General features: G+C 50.0%; 1 protein-coding gene across 7 annotated transcripts in view; it reads right to left on the reverse strand.

Annotated features, from left to right (window-relative positions):
• TSPAN18 (tetraspanin 18) overlaps positions 1 to 23,807 on the reverse strand; it is a 203,970-nt gene that overhangs the window by 69,111 nt on the left and 111,052 nt on the right. For all 7 annotated transcript variants that reach the window (XM_054524452.2, XM_009246429.4, XM_009246425.4 and 4 more), the window contains one exon: positions 2,552 to 2,692. The gene's annotated coding sequence lies outside the window, so the exon portion shown is untranslated. The remainder of the gene's footprint in view (positions 1 to 2,551; positions 2,693 to 23,807) is intronic.

Below are 23,807 nucleotides of genomic sequence, written 5' to 3' on the forward strand. Positions count from 1 at the left end.
CAGCTCTGGACCCTCCCATTCTTTACCTTGGATGTCTTGACTTTGATCGTCTCCCTTAAAAATCTGGCCTCTGAGGTGCCTGTTGAGTGCATCTGAATGAATGAAGAATGCCTGGGAAGTGGAGCTTGTATGATTCGTTTTATTAACAGGTGCAAACTCCAGGAGCAGCTCTGCATACAGATCTCTAACAGCTGCTCTTCCTCCTCCCCAGGGCCATGACGCGTGGCACCTTACACCCTAAGTCCTAAAGGCTGAGAACCAAGTCATTCTGCTATTTCTGCTGCATCAGGCACAGGCCCGGGCTTTACAAAATGGTGTGGAAAGTAACTGACTGACATATCTACCAAGCCAGCCCAGTTATGGTTTAGCACTGTCTGAGACATCAGGCGAGGGGTTGGGGGCAAGACTCCCAGGGGAGGGTCCTGCCCTCAGGAGATCTCCCAGAGGAGAGGGCAGGGAACCCTGAGGACAGGGACCTTTGGGCTTTGCTCACCCTCAATCCCCAGCATCTAAAACAGCTCCTGGCACATGGTAGGCACTCAACAGCCATTGGCTGAATAAATGAATTAACACTCATTGACCCAGAGGTGCTGAGCTCACCATATAAGGCAGGGTGGTGCTGAGTGCTGAGCTGGCTGCATGGTGAGTCAGAGCTTTGGAGCCCACAGGCGAGACACAGAGCGAGAGAGACTGGGGGAGGGCCAGGAGGTTTGTGGTTGACCAAAACCAAGCAAGGGGCAGCTGCCTGGGAGGCAGCATCACAAGCTGTGGTTTTCAGTACTTTTTCTGCAGAGGAATATTTGTTCAAATGAAATCACACATCGCATCCTAAATGTAGGACGGAGCTGCCGCGGTGGAGGGCAGCAGGGCTGCCAGGCTGGCCTGGCCACGTGTACCCTCATGCCCCCAGAGACGGAGCTTCCACTCAACCAGTGCCCATCCCCCTCTGCTCCCCTGTCCCTCTAAGGGGCTTCAGAAAAGCAAGGCTGCGGTGGGTCTTCTGGGAAGGGGCCCATTTAGGGCAAATAAACCCTAAAGAGGCTCAGGAAACTCCCCCCAGACATGAAGGAGTGGAGGTAGGGGAAGAAGGAACAGGCCTTCCCGGCGAGTGGAGGTCTACTCAAGGCAGCCAGGCGCTGGGGTGGCTGAAATAGTGGGGCGGCCATCAGACAGTGCAGGGACTCTTTATGAGAAAGACCTTCTGGAACAATCTTTTTGGAACGTGAAGTACCACTTGCAGATCCATCAGAGGCATGGGGGCTGTGTGTGTGTGTGTGTGTGTGTGTGTAAGTTGGGCTTTCAGATACTAGATTCACTAAAAATGAGGCACTTAGAGGGAGGACAACCCTGGTACCATAAATCACAGGAAGGATCCCAACTGGGACACATGCGACCACCTGAGTGCTTCATCGCCCCCGACTCCCACCATGACACCAGTAAGGAGAATCTGCTGCTTTGTCTGCCCAGCATTCCTTTCTCCTTTTTCTAAAAATAATGCCTGGATTGTCCCTTGCAAGTCCATCCCCTCTCATGCATTCAGGCTGACTTCCCCAGCCCACGACACCTACCGACCTCACCACACCACCCCCAACCACCAACCCCCAGCCCAGCACCGACCGCCCCCACCCCAGCACCGACCACTCCCCACAGCACCGACCACCCCCTCAGCACCACCCGCACCGACCGCCCCCCGACCAATTGACCCAGTCTAGCCAATCAGCATATCTTATCCTCCAGGTTTCAGTGATTGGGCAGAGGTGTCCTGTGACCCAAGACCATCCAATAAGCCTTGACTTTGGGATTTTTGTTGGACCGCCTGGGAAAAAGAAGCTCTCCTTCCATTGGATTTGAAATGAGCAAGACGTCAGTCTGGAGCTGCAGGTGCCTGCCCTGCGGCCACATGGAGAGTGGCTGCCGAGGACTGAAGCTCACAAGGAGGGAGGTAGAGGACACAGATGTGGTGAGACACGGTCCTAACAGCATCATTTGAGCCCTGGATTCAGCCCTGCCTGCCTTGAAACCAATAAATAGGCCCCAACTCGCCAATATATTAGAAACCAATTTAAAAAAGCTAATAAATGGCCTGTCTTGCTTAATCCAGTTTGAGTGTTGGCTCCCAAATGATGCAGCATCTGACCTCAGTTCAGCCTTTGCCCTCTCACCACCCACTGCAGCCAGCCTTTACTTCTGACCCACCACTGGTTCTTGCTTACCTGGGCAACAGCTCCACCCTTCCCCAGTTGAGCTTGAGGGGCATGGGCCAGCAACCTGGTGGGCTAGCCTGCACCTCAGCCTTCTCAGCTGTCTGGCCCCTCCGAGGGTTATCTTTTTGGCTAATCTAGTGAGACCTCAGCAACCTTGGCTCAGATCCACTCACACTATCTGCACCCCTTACTATCCTGCCCACGGACATTTGGTGTGATGGCAGAGACAGACACCAATGCATGAAAGAGAATGACAGGTGCCCTGCTGATGGTTACCCTTAGCAACAACAACAGCAACAACAAAAGTAGCAGAAATCCCCTTGCTGAACAAGCCTAACCTCTCTTACCTGGAGAGCCAGCGTTGAGACGTCTGCAAAAGGATTATGCTTGCGTCTCCAGAAATCAAATTCAAGGGGTTCCAGTTGCTTTGATGGTAGTGTTAGAAGCTCAGCTCACCTGAAGCTTGAGGCTGTCCAGGAGATGCTCACCTGTAAGAGGGAAGCAGAAGCAGCCGTGATTACCTGCCTGAGCTGAGGTCTCTTCTTTCTGTTTGAAAGGCTCTCCTGGCCCTGCAGGAGGCGAAGTGATGAAACCAAGACTGCAGGAGCCTGCAGGTGAGCATCAGGATTGGGGACTCAACATCTAGATCCGACTGAAGTAGCCTGGAAATAACTCTAAGACACAAAGGTATGCATGTGCCTGTGTTTGCATGTGCTGAGTAAAAATACATAAGCGTCATAACCCCTGCATCTAGCACAGTGCCCCTTGTAGAAGGGAGAGGAGGTTCAGCAAATGTTTCATGATTTGCTTTGATGTAAAACATAATTTGTATGTCTGAGTGCAAGGCAACTCCATGAGTCCAAGCAGATTGGAGACAAGTTTCTTCCTGGTGTGAAAATGCATTCCTGGGATGCTCCATGCTGCCAGACCAATGGCCTCTTTTACCAATAAGGAGACTGATACTCAGAGAGGGGCCCTGACTTGCTCAAAGTCACACAGCAAGTTGGTGGCAGAGCAAGGCCTAAACTCTGGGTCTCTCCTGACTCATGCTGAGGCCTCTCTCCAGGGCCATACCCTCTTCTGTAGCTGTCAGACTGGAGCAGCCCCAGGAGCATAGCAGGAGCCTGTTGCATGCTGTGGTGGCAGACGGGGGAGGATGCTCACCACCTCTACCCAGTCTTGGGCCTCAGCAGACAAATGCTTCTTGGTTCTGCTCAAGCCCAGACAAAGAACAGGAGGTTGCCCACAGTGACCAAGAGCACGGGCTTTGGAGGCAGGTGGACCTTGGCCACAAGCTGGTGCAAACTCTTTCCAGAAGAGGCAAGTCAGGTGTCCTCTCAGAGCTTCAGACTCTTCATTTGTAAAATGGGAATAATAATAGCATCTTTTCCTGAGGATTGCCGGGAATTAAAATGACGTTCGTAAGTCTGTGAAGCCCACAGAGGAGCATTTGGCATCTAGAAATTGCTCAATAAATGTTAAGGAGGTGACACAGAGGATAGTGCATGTGCATGTCAGGGGACCTGGAACACCAGACTTGGGGTTGCCTTGTGTTCCTGGCAAGCCTTTAAACAAACAGCATCTCTAAATTCTGCCAGACATTCGTCCCCTCTGCACCCACCTTCTCCCCCTTCTCTGCGTCTCAGAGACCTGCGTGGGCCCCCAGACCAGCAAGCCTGCCCCTCTTTCTAGGCTGGGAACCTCCCATCTGCCTAAGGATCTCCTTACCCCCGCCCCCGTCACCAAGCACAGCCCACATTTCACCAGCCAGCAAAATGCAAATGTCATTAGCGCTCTGCAAGCTGGTGAGCACGAATGTCACACCAGACGGTGTGAACTGGGGAGCGGGAGGAGGGTGCATTCCCCAGGAGGGGTGGCATTCCCAGCATTTTCCAAAAGGGCATGATAAAGAAATAAATAAACGGCTGCAGGAAAGAGGTGACAACAGAGATTGTTTCAATAGCAGCATACACAGCCATGCCATCCTTGTGGGCTCACCAGGGTCGCCCATGGTTCCTGCTTCAGCCAACCCTGTCCCAGTCCCCACTCTCGGCCTCTCCTCCCCAGCATCTCCCACTCCTCTCTGTACCCCACCATCACACACTTGATAAAGAAGCTCATCTGGGGACCCCCTTGGCCTCCATCTATCTCCCCCAACTTCCATGCTCCCTCAAACTGTCTGAGAGAACAAGATCACCCAGCTAACTAACAGATCCATGGAATGGGGAGTCTTCACTCTGAGAAGGAGGTGACAGCTGTGGACCCACAGGCAGGAGTCCTGGGTTCCAGTCCCAACACCACACTAACTTGCTGTGAACACTCAGGCACACCCTCACCTGCGTGGGGCCTCAGTTTCTCCACCTGTGAAAGGGGATCACGGACCCTCCGTCAGTCTCTGCCATCTCTCAGGCCAGCTTTGAAGCCTGTACTTCTAATAACTCACAGGGAGAGGAGCTTTTCCTCCTCTAATTCCCCTGATAACACCCACGAGCATGTGAAGGCTTCCTGGAGGAGGGGGCAGACAGGGGTGTGTGGAGATGGTAGCAGGGTGCTGTGGACAATGGGCCCAGGGTGAGGACAGGCGTGGAGATACCCAGATGTGGGAGTGGGGGGCAGGCATTTGAGACCACAGGCCAAGGCTGCCTGTGGGAGCTGAGTAGAAATGAGATAGAAAGGTCCCATGGTCAGTGCTTTATGTGTGTCCACCCATTTCATTCTAACAGTGCTATCATCCCCATTCTATTGATGAGAAACTGAAGACTGGAGAAGCTAGGTAACTTTCAGACACATGGCTGTGAAATAGACTGGATTTGAACCCCTATTTGCTTTACGAGCGGAAGCTCTTGATCACTGTGGGATGCTGCCACCTAGACTGTTTAAAATAGAGTGTGAACTAGAGACATTCAGGAGGGCGTGTGTCACCCATGTGTACACATGACTGTTGGCAGCATGTGGGGCTGGGCATGAATCTTGTGTGTGTGGGGGGAGGGATTCAGTGTGTGAATATGTATCGTTGTAAATGCATGTGTGTGTCATCCTCAGATAAAGCTCCTTTCCCAAGTCCAGGCCCAGAAGTGCCAGTTGGGGAGGATACGGCTGAGTGGTGGATGGGGCTGGGAGTGGACAGTCACAAGGCCCTGGTCATCCCACAGCAGCTCAGGGAGCCCAGCTCTGAGGGCTGTGAGCCAGGCCTGGCCCACGTCACCTGTCTTCTGATCCCACGCTCCTTGAGGCCAGATCCCTCTCATGGAGGCCTGGCCTGGCATTTTCCCTGGCTCTGTCTCCTTCACTCTCTAGCTACCTGCTCCAGCCAGGGGAATACATCTGTAGATCAAGTCTGGTGTAAACACAAGGCTGCTGCCAGCAGGTAGGGAAGCCAGTGAGTATCGGCATCCACGGGGGAGGTGGGGAGAGCACAGCTGTGGCACAGCCCGACTTGCATTCCACCCCTGGCTCCACTGCTAGACACTGGCTGTGTGGTTGAGGCAGGCAACCCACCTCTCTGAGCCTTGGTGAAACCTCACAGAGCAGCTGAGATGCCTGTTGTAGGTCAAGTTCATGCAAACTGTAAAGTGCAGTGACCACCAACAGAGTGGTAGTTCTAATCCCAGTGATCAAGATAACCCAGGAAACAGCAGAGAGTTCCCCAGGGAGACTTGACTGAGAATTCAGCGGATTCCTTTACCTAAGTCCCTCTTTCCCCACCTCTGGGCCTCAGTTTCCTCATCTACAAAATCCTCAGGCTCAAAAACAGAGTGTTGTGCAGCCCCTGGATAGCTCGTTTTCTTCACCATTATCCACGATGAACATCATAGCTGGAATTAATTTGCCAGAAACCAGAAGGTCATTCACACAGCAGTAAACCAAGTAAATGGCACCCAGGACAGGTAAGTTTTATGGAAGAAGAGAGGAAAACAGTTTTGTTTGAGTCACTGATCAAGAAGAAATGTGACAATTCTAGGAAGACAGAGGGAAGTGTGTAGGGAGGGAGGGAGGGAGGAAGAGCTGTTGAAAGTAGGTAGAACTTGGACAAGTATTTCCCGAAATTTGCACGGGGCTGGTCTTGAATTCAACAGAGAAGACAGGGAGTTCTGTTTCCTGGAGACCACGAGGAACATGAACATTCACTCATTTGGAAAGCATTAATTGAATACTTGCTATATATCTGGGATTCCAGGGGCGCCAAGGATGAGAGAGGCACAGATTACACCTTCAAAGGTGCTGTTCACTGTTAGGGGCAACAGAAGACAATGCCTATGGCTCTGTAGTTCCAAGTGGCTAAGGAGGGGTTCATCATATCATTATGAATTCAGAGGAGTGAGAGGCCCCAGGGAATGCTTCCTGGAGGAAGGGGAAGATTGGAATGTATGAAGATGAGGAAGGCACTATAGGCAGAGAGACCAGGGCAAACAAAGGCACAGGGTACCCACATGTGGGCGGGTATTCAAGACCATGAGCCAAGCCCGCCTGTTGGGGCAGAGTGGGAAGTGAGACAGAAACGGAAGGCAAGGGGTGGATGGTTAAGGTCCTTGAATGCCAGACCAAGGATGATGAAATTTATCCACAGGCAATGGGGAGCCACTGAAGATCATAGGGCAGAAATGTGCTTCCAGGAGATTAAAAGCAGCAAGAAGGCTGGGCATGGTGGCTAATGCCTGTAATCCCAGTACTTTAGGAGGCTGAGACGGGTAGATCATGAGGTCAGGAGATCAAGACCATCCTGGCTAACATGGTGAAACCCCGTCTCTACTAAAAATACAAAAAATTAGCCAGGCGTGGTGGTACGCACCTGGTAGTCCCAGCTACTCGGGAGGCTGAGGCAGAAGAATCACTTGAACCCGGGAGACGGAGGTTGCAGTGAGCCGAGATCGCACCACTGCACTCCAGCCTGGGTGACACAATGAGACTCTGTCTCGACAACAACAACAAAAAATTTAAAAAATAAATAAAAGCAGCAAGAAGCCCAGGCAATGGAAACAGAAAATGAGAAGATGGAAGGAGGATGGGCAGGGCCTGGTGGGGGGTGGGGTGGATGTGGATAAGGGGATGTCGGGGGAAGGTGGGTGGGTGGTGTGGGGGGATACTGAGTCTGACAGGCTGAGGGTAGGAAGACGATGTGGGAGGGAAAATGTTGGCTGATTTAGATACTGTGAGGGTTAATTTGAGGTGTCAGCTTGACTCATACAGACTTGTTGTGTTTGCATCTCAGCTCTGCCACTGTCACCAACTGTGTGGCCTCAGGCAAGTCATTTAACCTCTCTGGGCCTCAGTTCCCTCCCCTATAAAGCGGGGGAAAAAAAAAAAAAGCCATTTCAGGAATGTGAGATTCAACCACCTTATATATCAGAACCACTTTGAATACAGTAAGTGATTGTCGAATGCTTGCTTTTTAAAATTTATTACTTTTATTAACTAGTGATACCTTTCCCCTATTACAAATAAAGACACTGAAGCTGAAGGTCAAATAACAGGCTAGAGTTGGCTGTGCTGGGCCTCAAATCACCGGAGAAGCAAGTTATGAGCAAATAAACCTGAGATGACTCAGAAAAGAGTCTTGATTTTAAAAGAAAAAGGGTATTTTATGACTTTTACACAGTGTGCTTATTAAACCCAAGCTATAAATGTGAACTAATAAGTAAAATGAGTTAAGTTAATGAAAAAAAAAAACCCTTCAGGATGAATCCATATTATCTAATGGCAGTCCATAAACATAAACATAAAATTTTAAAATACAACAATGAATTGCAATGCCCAGCAGTTCAAGGAACCTGCAATTTCTCTGTCTGAAAAATAAAAGCTATTGATTTTAGCTGGGTTCTCACTGCTCATGAGTGAGTCTTTGGGAAGTCATAAAGGAAGGAATTATTTCCAATTGTTTACTCACTAAGGATCATATGTATTGAATTTAAATTGTCTCCGATTCCTAATTAGTACAAACCAAATTAGAATCTGAGTACAGCAGCACTGGAAAGGCCCTTGGAGACCTCCAAGCTCAGTTTTTCTTTGTTTTATAGACCAGGAAGCAGAGAGACAGAGAAGGGGAGTGACTTTCTCAAGATCACACAGCAAGGGTAGGATCCAGGTGAGAAACAGGGCTCCTACACACAGGTCAGCATCCTGCTTTGGTCCCCACAGTGTCCAGGATCAGGTTATTAAATCCAGTCCTAATGGGTGTGCTGTGCTGGTACCGGGGCCTCAGCCCAAGTGGTTCCTACAATAAGTAAGAACTTTCTCCCAACTGCTGGGGAAAGGAATCTGCCCAAGAAAGGACCCTCAAAGCTGAACACAGTCTAAGAGGGTGCAGGAGGGGACTGGTGGCAAAGTTTGCAGTGAGTTCTAAGAGATGACAGCACATTGCCACGTATGGAGCACTTGAGCCCTGTGCCAACCCAGCTTGGCCTGGCAGCCCTGCCAGACAGGAGACACCTGGGCCTCATGTTCTGTTCTGAGAGGGGCTGCAGGGTGGCACAGCCCCAGTCCTAGTTCAGTTCCTCCCGGTGTTCCACGTGAGGCTGGGGAACAAAGTGCTCATTGTATGGTGGGGGAGGGAGAGGTCTCTAACTCAGCCAGGCTCTGTCAAACACACCCACATCACACACACACAAACACACCCCCCCACCCCCTGCCCCAGTGAGCAGAGACCAAGGAGCTCTGCATGTGGCACAGGCGTGTGTGTATGTGTATAAATGTTCAGCCTCAGGCTGTACACGATTATCAAGCAGATGTTTAATTACTACCTGAGTGTAATTAATCAACACGATTAATACACAACCCATACCACATAATTACTTTGCAATTACACCAAAACGAAATATTTTATTGCCGAGGGTTTGCTAATTACCCGGCCTTGCCAAAGGACAGGTATAATGGGCAGCAATTTTTCTTCCTTCCCTTCCTTCCTTTCCTCCCTCCCCTGCCCTCTCATTAATCTTCTGGGCTGATGTCCCCACCACACAGAACCGGGAGCCCCAGAGGGCTGTGTCCTCCTCCCTAAGGTGCTGCTTCTGCACTCCGGTCAGTTTCCAAGTGAAGCCCTGGTCCTCTCCTCTCAGTGCTTCCGCTTGGAAATGCATGTCCACTCCAGAAATAAAGACAGCCTCCTGCAGGCCTGTGGATGGAGAGGTGCGTGGAGCGGGGGTTACCAGCAGAAGCTCTGCAGGCAGCTGCCTGGAGTGGAATCCTGGCTTTACCAGTTATTGGCTGGGTAATCTCTGTCAAGGTAACTGTGCCTCAGTTTCCCCAAGTGTAAGATGGAGATGATGGCAGTTATCACCTGAGGGGATTCTTGTGAGTATTTAATACAGCAAAAGCCATAAAGCACAGTGCCTGACACAGATGAAGGCCTATATAGCAATTACTGTTATTATTGCCCCAGAAATGGCCCCTCCAGGAATGCTTCCAATCGTTCACTCTCCCAGACTTATGGGCCTTCAAATTCCACTCTCTCTCCCCTCCCAAAACAACTCAGTCCCATCTACCTGGAAATATCTCCATAATGAGGCCCCTCCCTTCTGCCCACCCACTCCATGGACTCTACGTCCCTAACCCGAGCTTTCATCCCCTCTCACCCAGTCCCCAGCTATAACCTCCACAGTCTCTCTGCTGCACCCCCATTCCATCCTCCACCAGGCGGGAAGACAGATCTTCAGGAATGAAGCTTGGACCATGTCCCTCTCCTGCTCAAAAACCTTCTATAGCTCACCATTGCCTCTTCACCAAGGTCTAACTTCCCCACCTGCTGTTTTAGGCCCTGGAAGACTACCAATGCCCAAGTCCCTCCTTCATTTCTTAGGGCATTAGTATAGCACGAACACTTGAGCTTTTGATGAAGCAGTGAGCAATTGATCACATGAATGGACGTTTTGGTAGATATTAGATGCATCTGTGCCTTCCAAGTTGGAATGGCCCGGAGCATTTTTATAAGCTTGCATATTTCCCAAGAGTCTCCTGGGAGGTGAGGTTTATCTGTCACAGTTCATTTGCAGACCATCTTGGTTCCTTTCCCCTTCCCCTGACAAACATCTTCCCTGCATTTAGGAACAATTGATCCTTTAGGGCATAGTAACCCCCATGTCTGGCTGAGCAAAGAGACTATATAAGGACCCTCAGACGCAGGGCCAGTGCATGGTCCACTTGAGAGGCAAGAATCAGGGACAGGACAATAGACTCCAGGACAGGTGGCACACACTGGAGAGAGAGCCAAGGGGGGCACACACATGTGCATGTATGCATGGTATGTACATGCTTGTACAAAGAAGGCCCCTGAGGCCACTCCTGACTGTGAATTAACTCTTTCAGAAGCCAACATATCAAGTAGCAACACGAGTCATTCATTCAGTCACTCAATAAACATAAGAGGCTGAGTTCTGGAGTCAGAGTGCTGGTGTTGGAGTCCTGTCTCTGCTTCTGACCAGCTGTGTGACTTGGGGAAAATGCCTTAACTTCTCTGGGCCTCAATTCTTATTTGTAAAATGGGGATAATCAGAGTTCCTACTGATAGTGTTGTTACTACATGTAACATTGCATGTGTAACATCGCCATTGCCTCTTCACCAAGTCCTCTCTAATCAGGGCCTGGCACAAGAGAAGGGCCAAAGTTAGCTATTTTGTTGTTATTATAAATAAGAAGAATAAGCCCTGGGAACACAGAAACTTGGTGCCTAGAGCTGAACATGGCATACTCGACCAATGGGTGGTGAAATCCCTGCAGAGACATTACAACAGAAGGCAGTAAGTGATATTCATCATTCATTCATTCAGCAAACACTCATTAAGTGCCCACTGTATAACTTACTATGTCAGGCATTGGGGGAGGGCACAGAAATTCTGGCACTGTCTCTGCAGTGAGGCTGAGTTAGCGATGTGTTCCCAAATAGCTGAAGAAGACAGAGGCTGGGGAAAGTTCTGAACCACTGACTGTTGTATTCCCAGGGCCTGGAATGGCATGTCATACCTGGGCACTGAATGAATGGATAACAGTGCTGTTGCAGATGGAGAAAGTAGCACCTGGATGGGTGGCTTAGCTGCAATGGGTGTTGGAGATGAGGAGGAAAGGTGCTCTAAGCAGAGGACACAGCCAAGGCAACAGCGCAGGGCCTCCATTTGCACGGCAGGTGTAGAAAGCAGCAGGCGGGCTGTGCTTTGGCAGAGGTATGAGAGGAGAGAGGAGAGGGAGGTAGACAGGGACCCAGCACTGGGGGGGTGGAGGGGGGGTGACAAGAGTGCCTGGGCTAACAGGGACCCAGAGGAACTTCATGGCAGGGGCAACAGAGACCACTCTAGGTCCTGGGTTTTCTTTGTCCCCCTTGTCTGATGTTCAAACCTTGATCTTTGGAACTCTGAAGTCCACTCTCCAGAAGCTGATGGAGACATTTCCAGGGAGCATTGATCTATTTCTCTCTCCAGGGATTTATATAAAACCCCCTGTTCAGCCAGAGGCCAGACCACAAAGAAAGTACACAACCCTTAGAGGGCTACCTCTGGGTGGTCAGGGGATGCCGGGCTAGCCCTGCTAGGAAATGGGAAGTGTGACATCCAGGGAGCTGTAGGAAGGGGCAGGTGACGCCGGAAGCAGCTTCCACTCAGAGCCGGCCAGTCCCCAGAGATTCCCCGCTGGCCCGCTGCTCAGGCTGTGTGTGGTGAACATGACCAAGGAGAGGAGCTTCCCTCTTCTCTCCACGCACTCACATCCCCACTCACACGTGCAGCATGGCCAAGTCTGGGGTTGGATTAAAGCAGAAAGGACAACAGGTTAATAACGCTGACCAAGAGGGAGGAAACCCTTGTTCTAGCCACAGCCCTGGGATGGTGTTGCTGTGTGTCCTGGAGCAGATCAAGTGCCCTCTCTGGGCTTCTACATTCTCCTTTCTGTAAGGAGACAGAGGTATTCCACTATCTTCAACCCTGGAGTGGAAGGCAGAGGGCTAAGTGCCCACAGATGGGTAAAGGTGAGGTGAGGAGGAATCTGGGGAGCCTGAGCCAGGGGGGTGAAATGACCTGTACCTGGGATAAGGCCAGCTGGCACCGACTGGGACAAGCGTCAGGGTCTCCTGCACCCCACTTCCTGGGTGAGTGAGGCTGAATTTGAACCCTGGCCTCATCACTTACTATGTGATCTTAGATACGTTATGTGAACCTGAACCTCTGCCTTCTCATCTGTAAGATGGGGATATGTCTCATGTGCAGAGTTCAATGAGAAGACGCAAGGAGAAGACCCATCGCTATTATCTGGGGCAGAGTAAGGCTCAGTAAGTGGAAACTATTATTATTACAATGATCATTGCATCCACATTGAAGGGTTTTTCTGGAAAAACCCAAGCCAGGCAGCTCATGCATCCCTCTGTGCCATCCTCCGGCCAGCAGGGACCTTGGGAAGTGCCTGGCCTTCACACTTGTCCTCACTGGGATCGTGTGAGTCCCTCCCAAGCCCTGGCAGCCTCACCCTAAAGCCTCACTTTCCTGACCACACCCCAACCACACAAGGACACGGAATTGTCATCGGTTCTCTTGGCAAATGGTGGCAGGGGGTTCTAACCCCACCTGAAATGTGTCCTTTTTCTCTAAGCAGAATGTATCTACATATCACTCAATATGTAGGAATAACAATAGGAATAAATCAGTCACGTCGGGGACAAACACCCCTGGCGAAATTCCAGGCCTTGGTGGGCCCTGGGGAGCAGGAGCGGCTTCAGCTGTGTTTCTCATTTCTGGAGGAAGGGAGCCGAGAACAATGGCCTTCTTCTCTGTTGGTCCTGGGGACAGGGGTTATTAGGGGTCATGTAGTCCATCTCTCACCCTTAAGGGGAGGCACTTGCTTGGGCCAGGCCAGGCAGGAGAGACCCCATCCTGGGATGGTCTCCCTATTTATGGGGAAAGCAAAAAGTCAGATGCCCCCCACCCAGCTAATGCTCATGGCCTACTGTGTGCTTGGCCAATGAGCTGTGGCATCTGATGTGTCCTCAAGCAAACCCTGTGGGCCCTATGTGGGAGGGGTCATTAAACTGAGACCCAGGGAGGTCACTGATTCTGTGAAGTGGCAGAAGGGGCATCGCACCAAAGTCTCCCAGGTGCCACGGCCAGTGCTTTCCTCATCATCCTAGACTGAGGGCTTTCAGGGTGTGCAGGTGCTTTGGGTGCTGGGCCCTGGTCCCCTTTCCTGGATGGGACACCCATCCCAACTGCAGCAGTGCCACGGGCTGCAACCTTCTCCAGGGAAATTGCTGTTGGCTGTGAAGCCACCTTGCTCAGAGATCCTTGGGAGGCCACACCCCCATCTGTACCCCCAGCCCTAGCCCGTAGCCACTGACAGGCTGACATGGGGCTATAAGAGTCCAGCCCCCTTGCCTCTGTTGGGGGCAATGTCTGAGAGGCCATTCATGCCCCAGAGACCAGGCTGAGGCTAGCCTGCTCTTAAACCTCACCCTTGCTTAGCTACTTCTTCTGCCTTCTCCTGCTTCCCTTGCTGGTTTGCAGAGCTCTCCTGAGAATCCTTCACTAGTTCACGTGGATAACCATCCTCACTCAGGTCCTGCTTTTAGGGACCCCCACCTAAAACACAGGGAGCTCACAAAGGAGACAGACACAGTCCTTCCTGGCACGGGACTCAACACCCAACAGGAGTCAAACCTGAGACAGGAATCAACAAAGATCACTTTGACTGTCACCACTGCCCCCCTGTCCCCCACCGCCACCCATAGCCTCTAACCTAAGAGCTTACCACAAGCAGGTGCTGTACAATGCACTTTCCCTCCTGATCGCAAAACCAACAACCCAGCTAAGAGACGTGTTCTCCCATTTTAAAGATGCAGAAACGGAGGCTCAGAGAGAGAATTTGCCCAAGGTCACTTGCAACGCCTACATGGCTGCACTTGGACTTGAACTCAGTTCTGCCTGACTGCTGGGCCCCAGCACCTGCCTCCTGATCACCAAAGGGACCTGAGTACAGCTGAAGAGACAGGGCCAGGGGGGTGGGGGGAGCCCCATGGTTAGAGTCCTCCCCTGGGCAAAGCTCACTGCTGTCTTCCTTCGTCACCTTGTGCCACTCATGGGCCATGTGGCGTCAGAGAACCACAGACTCCAGGAGGCAGCTCCGAAGAAAGAGAGGGAATGGGGGTACCCCAGTGATTGCTTCCCTGGGTGCCACTGGCCCCTTCCCACATCATGAGTCTGGGGCTCTCTCTTTCTCTCAACTGAGTCCTGTTGACACTGGCTCCCTTCCCCCGCCCCCTCCTCACTCCCAATTCCTGTTATGTTGCAGACTTTGCAGCTCAGCCAGGCGAGTAACAGGCAGAGAATGGGAATTTTACCTGTTAATTTGGTTTCTGAGCCCCTGCTGCTTGCCAGGCCTGAACAGCTCTGAAGAGAAGGAAAGAAGTGGAGAGAGAGCAAACAGCAAATGCAGCATCAGTGGTCGCTAAGGGCACACTCCTTGGGGAAAGGCAGCTCAGTGGAGCCGGCAGATCCAGCCTCCCTGGCTCCAAGAGTAGGAAGGGGCCTGGTTCCCAGGGTACCAGCCATCTGCTCACTTTGCCCCATCTTTGGTGTGCAAAGGACTGAACGCCTCGAAGAGCCAAACGGATCAGGGCAGGGGCAAGGTCAGCCAGGCACAGGAGACCCCTGCCCCTCATCCTCCTTTCCCACAACCTGTCAGCCTTCCCTAACGCAGCCTCTTCAAAAGGTACTTTGAGGCTGGGTGCGGTGGCTCATCTCTGTAATCCCAGCACGTTGGGAAGCCAAGATGGGCAGATGACCTGAGGTCAGGAGTTCAAGACTAGCCTGGCCAACATGGTGAAACCCCTATCTCTACTAAAAATACAGAAAAATTAGCCAGCCACAGTGGCATGTACCTGTAGTCCGAGCTACTTGGGAGGCTGAGGCAGGAGAATTGCTTGAACCCAGGAGGCAGAGGTTGCAGTGAGCTGAGATCACGCCATTGCACTCCAGCCGGGGCAACACAGTGAAACTCCATTGGGGGAAAAAAAAAAAAAAGCAACAAAAGGTACTTTGAGCCCTCACTATCCTGGGCACTTCATTTAATCCTCAAACCCCTTCCCATCCTCCCTTCATTATGAGACAGCTATTGTTATTATCTCCATTCTGCAGGTGTAGAAGTTCAAAGTGATACTCTGTTCTCAAAAAGTTCAACCTAGAGGTACCATACAACCCAGCAACTATTCCCAGGTCTACACTTGAGGACTGAAGACAGGGACTCAAACAAATACTCGTACACAAATGTTTATAGCAGCATTATTTATAGTATCCAAAAGGCCCATCAACAGATGAATGGATAAGCAGATGAATGTGGTATATCCATGCAATGGAATAGTATTCAGCTATCAAAAGTAATGAAGTTCTGATAAGTGCTACAACGTGGATGAACCTCCCAAACATTATGCAAAGTGAATCGCACACTTTAAGATGGCTAATCTTATGTTATGTAAAATTTGCCTCAATTTTCTTAAAGAAGAGGTGATGTAACTCACAGGAGGTCAAAGAGCTTATAAGTGAGGGAGGCTGATTCACACTTGTGGCTTTCTGAGCCCGGGGCCTGTACCCTTCGCCACTATCCTGTGCTTGTCCACCTCCAGGCCTTTGCCTCTGCTTGCTGCCCCTGCCGGGAAAGCCCTTCCTCTCCATTTCTGTTGTCAAAATCCTTCCCATCCTTCTAGAGCCTTGGTTAAAAGCCACTCCATCCCTGAATTTCCTGGAAGTTCTCTTTGGCTTGGAGCCGCACAGCCCTGGGTCTCTCCCTCTCCCACAGCAAGTGGCTCCTCTGCTTCCTGCTGAAGTTAGTGCTTTGCAAAGCTTCCCACCAGCCTGAGGGAATACTGCAGGCACAGGGCTCTTCCGAGAGTTAAATACTATGAATGCCCCCAGAGTTCTCTACTCTGTGCATGGCATAGAGCAGGCACTCAATAGATGATGGTTTTTAATAGGCTGGGTTCATTCCTGAAGAGCGGGGACCTGCCACTCCCAGGCGCAAGTCCTGTGTTCAGCAGGATTCCTCAAATGGCTGCAAAGTAGAAGGTGGAGGAGAACTTCCCTGACAAAGGGGCACCTTCCTACCTGGAGAGAGCCTGTATTTCCCCTGGGCAGAAAACCTATCTTAGTTCACAGTTTATGTTATAATAAATGCAACTCCACTTCCTCTCAGCTAGGGTTGGCCCCAGCGCAGGTGCACACAGACATACATAGACACACACACACACACACACACATACACACACACACACACACACAGTCCCTTGGAAGAGCCCAGCCCAGAGCAGGCTGTTTCTGTTAAATATTCGGGGCTCGTTAGACTCGACGTTTGTCGAGTGTTTTGATCCCTGAGGTGTCCCCATGACCAGGTTTCACAGGTCAGGGGAAATCAGAAGCTCTGGCCTCAGGGGAGGCAGGCCCCTGCCAAGCGCTGTCCCCCATCACGGCACAGGCCTGCGCCCAACACTCCGCAAGAAGGTACAGCCATGTTCATTAAACAGATACTCGTTAAACATCAGAGATGTATGTTGAGGCAGTGGGAATGGAGTGTGAGCAGGAAGATCTCTTAGCTACAAGCCGGAATGCTGGAGTCACACAAAGCTGGTCTGGTTCGGATTCTGCCACTTCCTGGCTCTGTGAAATGCTGGACAAGTCATTTTACCCCTCTGAGCCTCAATGTCCTCATCTATAAGATGGGAGTAATGAGACCCACCACTCATAGGGCTGTTGCATAGAAGAAAAGAGATGCCACCTGCAAAGTACTCGGCACAGTGCCTGGCACACAGTAAAGAAAGGTTCCATCAGCGTGGCCATTATTGTCATTTTTATTCTCCCCATCTTACAGATGCAATAACAGTGGCCCAGGAGGGGAAGCAGGAGTCTGGGAGAGTCATAAGGTCCCCAAGTTGATGCTTTGCTCCCCACTGGAAGCCCATTTTTCCCTGCTGCCTTGGGAAATGCTGTAGGTCTGGCACTGGCGATGGCTCACCCTGCCAGGTGGAAATAGCACAGGTGGCGCCTACCCACCCACTTCCGTGTCAACTGTGTGCCCTAGAGAGTGTTAAGGAGACAGCACAGAGGGCAGATAAAACACAGGTCTGGGATCTGGGATCAGGCAAGAGGCTCACCCATTTCTAGGCCAGGTAGCCTTGGATAAGTCCCAGCTTCAGGCTCCTGTCCATGCAGTTCTCTTGGTCTGGAATGTCATTCCTCTCTTTGCCCACCTGATGAACTCCTATTCATCCTTCAAGACCCAGTTCACATGTTGCCTCCTACGTGAAGGCTCCCATCTATCCCACAGCAAAGTGGCCACTATTGTGCTGTGCTCCCATTGTGTTTTCTTCATTCATCTCTGCAAGCTCCGTGAGGGCAGAGAGTGCTTCTGGTGTATTCCCTGCAGGGCCCTCATCAACAAGCTTGGTATATACACACCATGTCAAAACTCAGTGAGGTACTCATGTGCCAGGTACTGTGCTAAGCACTTTGCATGCAGTATCACCTTTCATCGATGCAACAGCTCTATGAGTTGTAGGTCTCATTAAACCCATCTTACAGATGAGGACACTGAGGCTCAGAGGGGTAAATCATGAATAAGCCTCTATGATTTCACCCCGTATTGGATGTTGACTTGTATGTCTTACTCATTCGACTTTGAATGCCCAAACACAGGACTAAATTCCACTGTGTCCCCCTGCTCTGGGTGAGTCTTCAGTAAAAGTCTATGGGACATTACCTCTCTAATAACTGTTGCCTGCCTACCTCACTGGCTTAAACTAATGATGGAATAAGACAGTCATCAGGGAAGTACTTCATAAACTAAAAGAATTACATACATCTAAAGTATTGGCATGAATTCCAAACACCACATTCCAATCCTTTCGATACACCTTTGGAGCCTCTTTTGAATCTGCAATGGTGATGATGATTCCTGCCTCAATGAGTGGTGATGAGCACCAGGCAAGGTGAGGTAGATGGACCAAGGCCTGGCACAAATGAAGTTCTCAATAAACATTCATTTTCTTTCTTCTCAAATGATTCCTGGGCACCATAAGAAAGTAAGAAAGCAAAACACAGACTGGGAAAAGTATTTGCAACACTTATCTACAACAAAAGACTTATATCTGGAATATATAAATAACTCCTACAAATCAATAAGAAATAAGAGAAAACAACCCAGTTTAAAATTGTGCCAAAGACTTAGGCACTTTCCAAAAGAAGCAATCCAAATAGCTGATAAGCATGTGGAAAGGTGCTCAGCATCTTACTACCAGGGAAATGCAAATTAAAAGGCACAATGAGGTATCACTACAGACCCACCAGTTGGCTAAAACTGGACAGATGATGCCAAGTGTGGATGAGGAGATAGGGCAACTAGAACTGTTCCACACTGCTAGCAGGACTGTCCTATGACATGCCCACTCTATTTGACAGCATCTATTAAAGCTAAACACAAGACACAGCATTTCAACTCCTAGTTACACGCCCAGGAGAAATGCCTGCCTAGACCCACTAAAAGACATGGACTAGATTATTAGTTGCATCTTTAATCATAAGCACCAAAGAAAAAAAAGGAAACAATCCAATGTCCATCCACATAAAAATGGATAAATTGTCATATATTCCTAAAATGGAATATTACACAGCAATAAAGAAGAACAAACTACTGCTATATGCTATATTGGATATATATGGATGGATCATACAATCATGTTGAGCTAAAGAAGGCAGAGTCAGAGGAATGCACACTGTATGATTCCATTTATATAAAGTTCAAGAACGGGCACAATTGCTTGAAGGTGATAGAAGCCAGAATGGTAGTCACCTAGCTGGGGGAAGGGTGGGGGGAAGGGGGAGGCAAAAGGGAAGTACTGATTGGGATGGGGCATAGGAGAGCCTTCTGGGCTGGAGGGATGGGAGCATTCTATACTTTAATCTGGATGATGGTAACTTGGTGCATGAAAATTCTTGAGCTGTACACTGAAGATTTATACATTTTACTGTTTATATGTGATTCCTAAATAGAATTTTAGGATGATGGATTGAATCATGCCATTGCTAAGGCCTACCAGCTCCATCATTTTATAATTCTCAGAGCCTGGAGAATGATTCTCAGGTTCTAATGCTGGAATTCAAGGACTTCATGCTCAGTTTCTTCTTTCTCTTCCCTTTCACTGCCCCTGGCTTGCCTTGGAGGCCCTCTCTCGGTTATTATCCCTCCCTGACTTCATGGAAGTCAATCAGCCATTCTTGGCCTCATCATCCCATCTGCACAAAGTGGGTCATGCTGCCTGGACTCTACTCCAAAAGAGAAATACACGGTCATACATAGAAAATGCTCTGTGCATCACAGAGCAAAAATGTTAAATGCATTCCCAGAATTGCTAGCAGATGTATCTTTACATGGGGTCAAACACGTTCAGGCAGAATTGCAGTTACTACAGTGAGGGTGTGGCTTAAAAATCCAACTTGGTCCATGTGTGTTTCTTTGGCATGAAGGGACCTAATAGTGGCCATGAAGCAAAAGTCATGGGCAAGGGGCAGCCATGGTTGGACCTGAGGAGGCCTGGTTGCTGGCATGGTTCCTCATCCTTGAAGGAGACCGAGGCTGTGCCCACCTTGGGGCTTCTGCCAGCCTCTCAAAGGAAGGACCACTAGAGCTGGAGTCTGAGGATCTGGGTTCAAGGGCTGCTTTTGCCCTGATGTGCTGTGTGACACTGACAACCTGTTTCCCACCTCTGGGGGTCAGTTTCCCCACTGCACAATGAAAAGGTGGGCTAGATCAGATTTAGAGATCCTTCCAACCATAACTGTTTATGAGCTTACAAACAGCTCACCTCTTAAAATTTAAATCATAGCATGTCCCTTCCTTTTTAAAGCCTTATCTATGACTTCATATTAGACTTAGAAGAAAAGACTAAACTTATCATTTGGACCTGATGGTGGGGTCACTGCCAACCTCTGCTGGAACCACTGCCCTGTCTCTCACTGGGCCCCAGCCATATTGCTCTTCTCTCTACCCGTGAACAACCCAAATCTATTTCTGTCCCAGGGCCTTTGCACATACTTCCCTCTCAGATGTAACCCTCCTCTTCCTAGCTCTGCATGGTTGGCTTCACCTGCTTTAGGGCACCAGCCCAAGGATCCCCTCCGTAAAGGCCTTTCCTGACTACTGTAAGTAAGGCAGCCTGTCTTTCTTATTTTAAAAAAATATTTCCCCACCCTCATACTACTTATTACAACGTGCAGTTTTGTTTTTCTTTTTAGATGGAATTTCGTGCTTTTGCCCAGGCTGGAGTGCAGTGGTGCAATCTCAGCTCACTGCAGTCTCTGCCTCCTGGGTTCAAGTGATTTTCCCACCTCAGCCTCCCGGGTAGCTTGGATTACAGGCACCCATCACCACTCCTGGCTAATTTTGCATTTTTAATAGAGACGGGGGTTTCACCATGTTGGCCAGGCTGGTCTTGAACTCCTGACCTCAAGTGATCCACCTGCCTCAGCTTCCCAAAGTGCTGGGATTAAAGGCATGAGCCACCGCACCTGGCCACATGCAGTCATTTGATGAATTTCTGGCTACCTTGTTTTCTGTCCACCTCCTATGCTGGAGTATTAAGCTCCATGTAGGCAGCCACTGTGTCTGTCACCACCAAACCCTCCGGTACATACGCAGTAGACACTCAATAAATCTTTGCGTATCTTTAATCCTGCCAGGCAATACTCCTGGGCTCCTGCTGCCCTGGGGGGCTGATGCAAGAGTTCCCCAAAGGGATGAAAATGCTCAAGTATTGAGGTCCCAGCAGGTACTGTGATGATACCAGGTTCTTTGCATCCTTGTGTCATTTAATTCTCACTACACTCTTGGAGACAAGGAGGAAACTGAGGCTAAGAACAGTACAGTTGTACCCATGGTCATATAGCAGTAACCAGGAGCCCTGAGCTTGGAGGATGATGGCCCCATGCCACCTGCTGGCTACGGAAAACAGGGATGTGATTCAACCTCTCTAGATGGTGCTTTTCTGTCTGCAAAGTGAGGCTAAGATTTCCTGCCTGAAATGCAAGCTGTGTCATGATCAAGCAGGATAATGAACGTGGTGTGTTTTGCACACCATCAAGCAGCATGCCGCTGCGTTTCTGTTGAAACAGAAACAGGGTCTGGGGCTTGCTTTGCCCATGGGAATCTGTGCCTCACCTCTCTGGGAGGCAGCCTGGGGCTGGAATCCTGCTCCATCCCAGCTCTGAGCTGGGCACCCTCAGGCACTGATACTACTTCACTGCTTTGAACTTCAGTTTTCTCATTTCCAAAATGAGAAGAATAATTCCCTCACCTCGGGCTATTAGGAGTATTAAGCAAGATCACCTGCCAAAACAGCTTTATTCTTTACGAAGTGCTGTGCAAATGTTGCTTCCTTTTTTGATGTCTTATGACATCTAGTTATTATATCAACTTTCCCCAATGAGGGAGAGAGGCCAGCGGAAATGGGCAAAGACCCTCAAGGCTGCCTCCCCAACTCCCTGGCTAGTGACAACAGGCCAGGCACTGTGCCATGCCCTCACCAAACAGTCTCCTTAAGTGCTCAGCAGTTAGTCATGCACGATCAGCCCCATTTCATAGATTCACAAACTGAGCCCTCAAACAACGTTGCTCAAGGTTCCCTGGCCTCAGGAGTTTTCTCTCCGTGGAGGACTTGGCCGAGGCAGCACATTGGTTTTGCGCAGATCAAAGCCCAGGTTGACTTAGGATGATGCTCACTCCTGACGTAGCCATGAATTCTGGGGAGGTCCTTGGCCATGGGCCCCATCACAATCCTGTGAGGGACTGAGGACAGCCACCCACCCTGGGTGTGGCATCTAGGAGTATTTCTGCAGAACAAGCCATGTGCTTGGGAGGACTAGGCCCCAGGAGAGCCATCCTGGGGAGCACCAGGGAATCAACAATTCACACTCACCTCTGCCTCCCTAGGCCTATAGCCACTGGCCTTCCCTGTCCTCTGGTTGCCCCCTAGTCCCTAAATGGCCCCTGAGCTTCTGCCCCACAACACTTACCTCCCTCCCCTCTTCCATGCTCAGTTCAGTGATGGTGCCTGTCTTAACTCCAGGAAGCAATTAGACAAGATTAGTGGGGCAGAGAGAAGGCAGGTGGTGGTGGTGATGGAAGAGTTGGTAGAGGAACCCCTGGGGCAGACAGGGGGAAGGTAGGAGAGACAGAGGTGGGCTAGATAAGAGGGAAAGAATGGCAGAGGGGTTTGCATCCCAAGAAGCTGTTGCAGGAGGGACAGAGGAAGACACGAGGATATACTTTCTTTCCTCGTGGGAGAGAAAGTGATGAATGCAGAGATCCAAGGAAAAGGGAAAAGAGCCCGAGGGAGAAGCTCATTAGGGAAAAACAGACGGACACAGGCTCATTTATCTGGCCTAATCCCAGAGAGTGTCTGAGAAATGGTTTCTCTTTTTGCAGGAGGCAAGGGAGACAGCCTGAGCAGACAGAGGACAGACTAGGGAGCCGGGGGGCCCAGAGTCCAAGCCCCTGACCCCTTCCACTGCATCAAGGTGAAATGAACAGAAACGTATTTGCATGTCCACCAAAATGTTCAGAGAGATGTACAGTCTGAAAACTGTAGGGTAAACAGTCGGGCTGGAAACTCAGGCTTGAGACAGAATTCCTTCTTTTCTGGGAAACCCCCATTTTTGCTCTTCCGGCCTTCCAACAGATTGGATAAGGCCCTCCTACATACCTAAAGTCAACTGACTGTAGATGTTAGCCACATTGACAAAAGACCTCTCTAGCAATACCTAGATGAGGATTTGATTAAATGGCTGGGTACTCTAGGTAGTCAAGTTGACACATAAAATTAAATGATCACACCACCTAAAAGGGTCTCCTTTGGCTGCTGCAATGAATGACCACAAAGTTAGTGGCTAAAAACAACACAAATGTATTATCTTCTTAATTATTCTAGAAGTCCTTTTAAATGGGTCTCACTGTGGTACACAGTGTCTGCAGAGTCACATTCCTTCTGGAGGCTCCAAGGGAGAACCCTTTTCCTTGCCTTTTCTAGATTCTAGAGATTGCCATCTTCCTTGACTCATGGGTCTTTCCTTCTTCAGAGCCAGCAGCGGCCAGTCCAGTCTTTCACAGGTGGCATCACTCCCACACTCCTCTTCTGAAATCAAACTTCCCTTTGCCGCTTGTAAGGACCCGTGTGATTTGATTGGCTGCACCTTGACATTCCAGGACAACCTCCCCACCTCAAAATCATTAGCTCAATCACATCTACAAAGTCCCTTTAGCCATGTGATATGGTTTGGCTGTGTCCCCACCCAAATCTCATCTTGAATTTTAGCTCCCATAATTCCCATGTGTCGTGGGAGGGAGCGGGTGGGAGATAACTGAATAATGGGGGCGGGTCTTTCCCGTGCTGTTCTCATTATAGTGATTAAGTCTCATGAGATCTGATTTATAAAGGGGAGTTCCTTTACACAAGATCTCTTGCCTGCTGCCATGTAAGACATGCCTTGCTTTCCCTTTGCCTTCTGTAATGATTGTGAGGCCTCCCCAGCCATGTGGAACTGTGAGTCAATTAAACCTCTTTCCTCTATAAATTACCCAGTCTCGGGCATATCTTTATTA

Source organism: Pongo abelii, chromosome 9 (assembly GCF_028885655.2).
Source record: "Pongo abelii isolate AG06213 chromosome 9, NHGRI_mPonAbe1-v2.0_pri, whole genome shotgun sequence".
Taxonomy (NCBI): Eukaryota; Metazoa; Chordata; class Mammalia; order Primates; family Hominidae; genus Pongo; species Pongo abelii.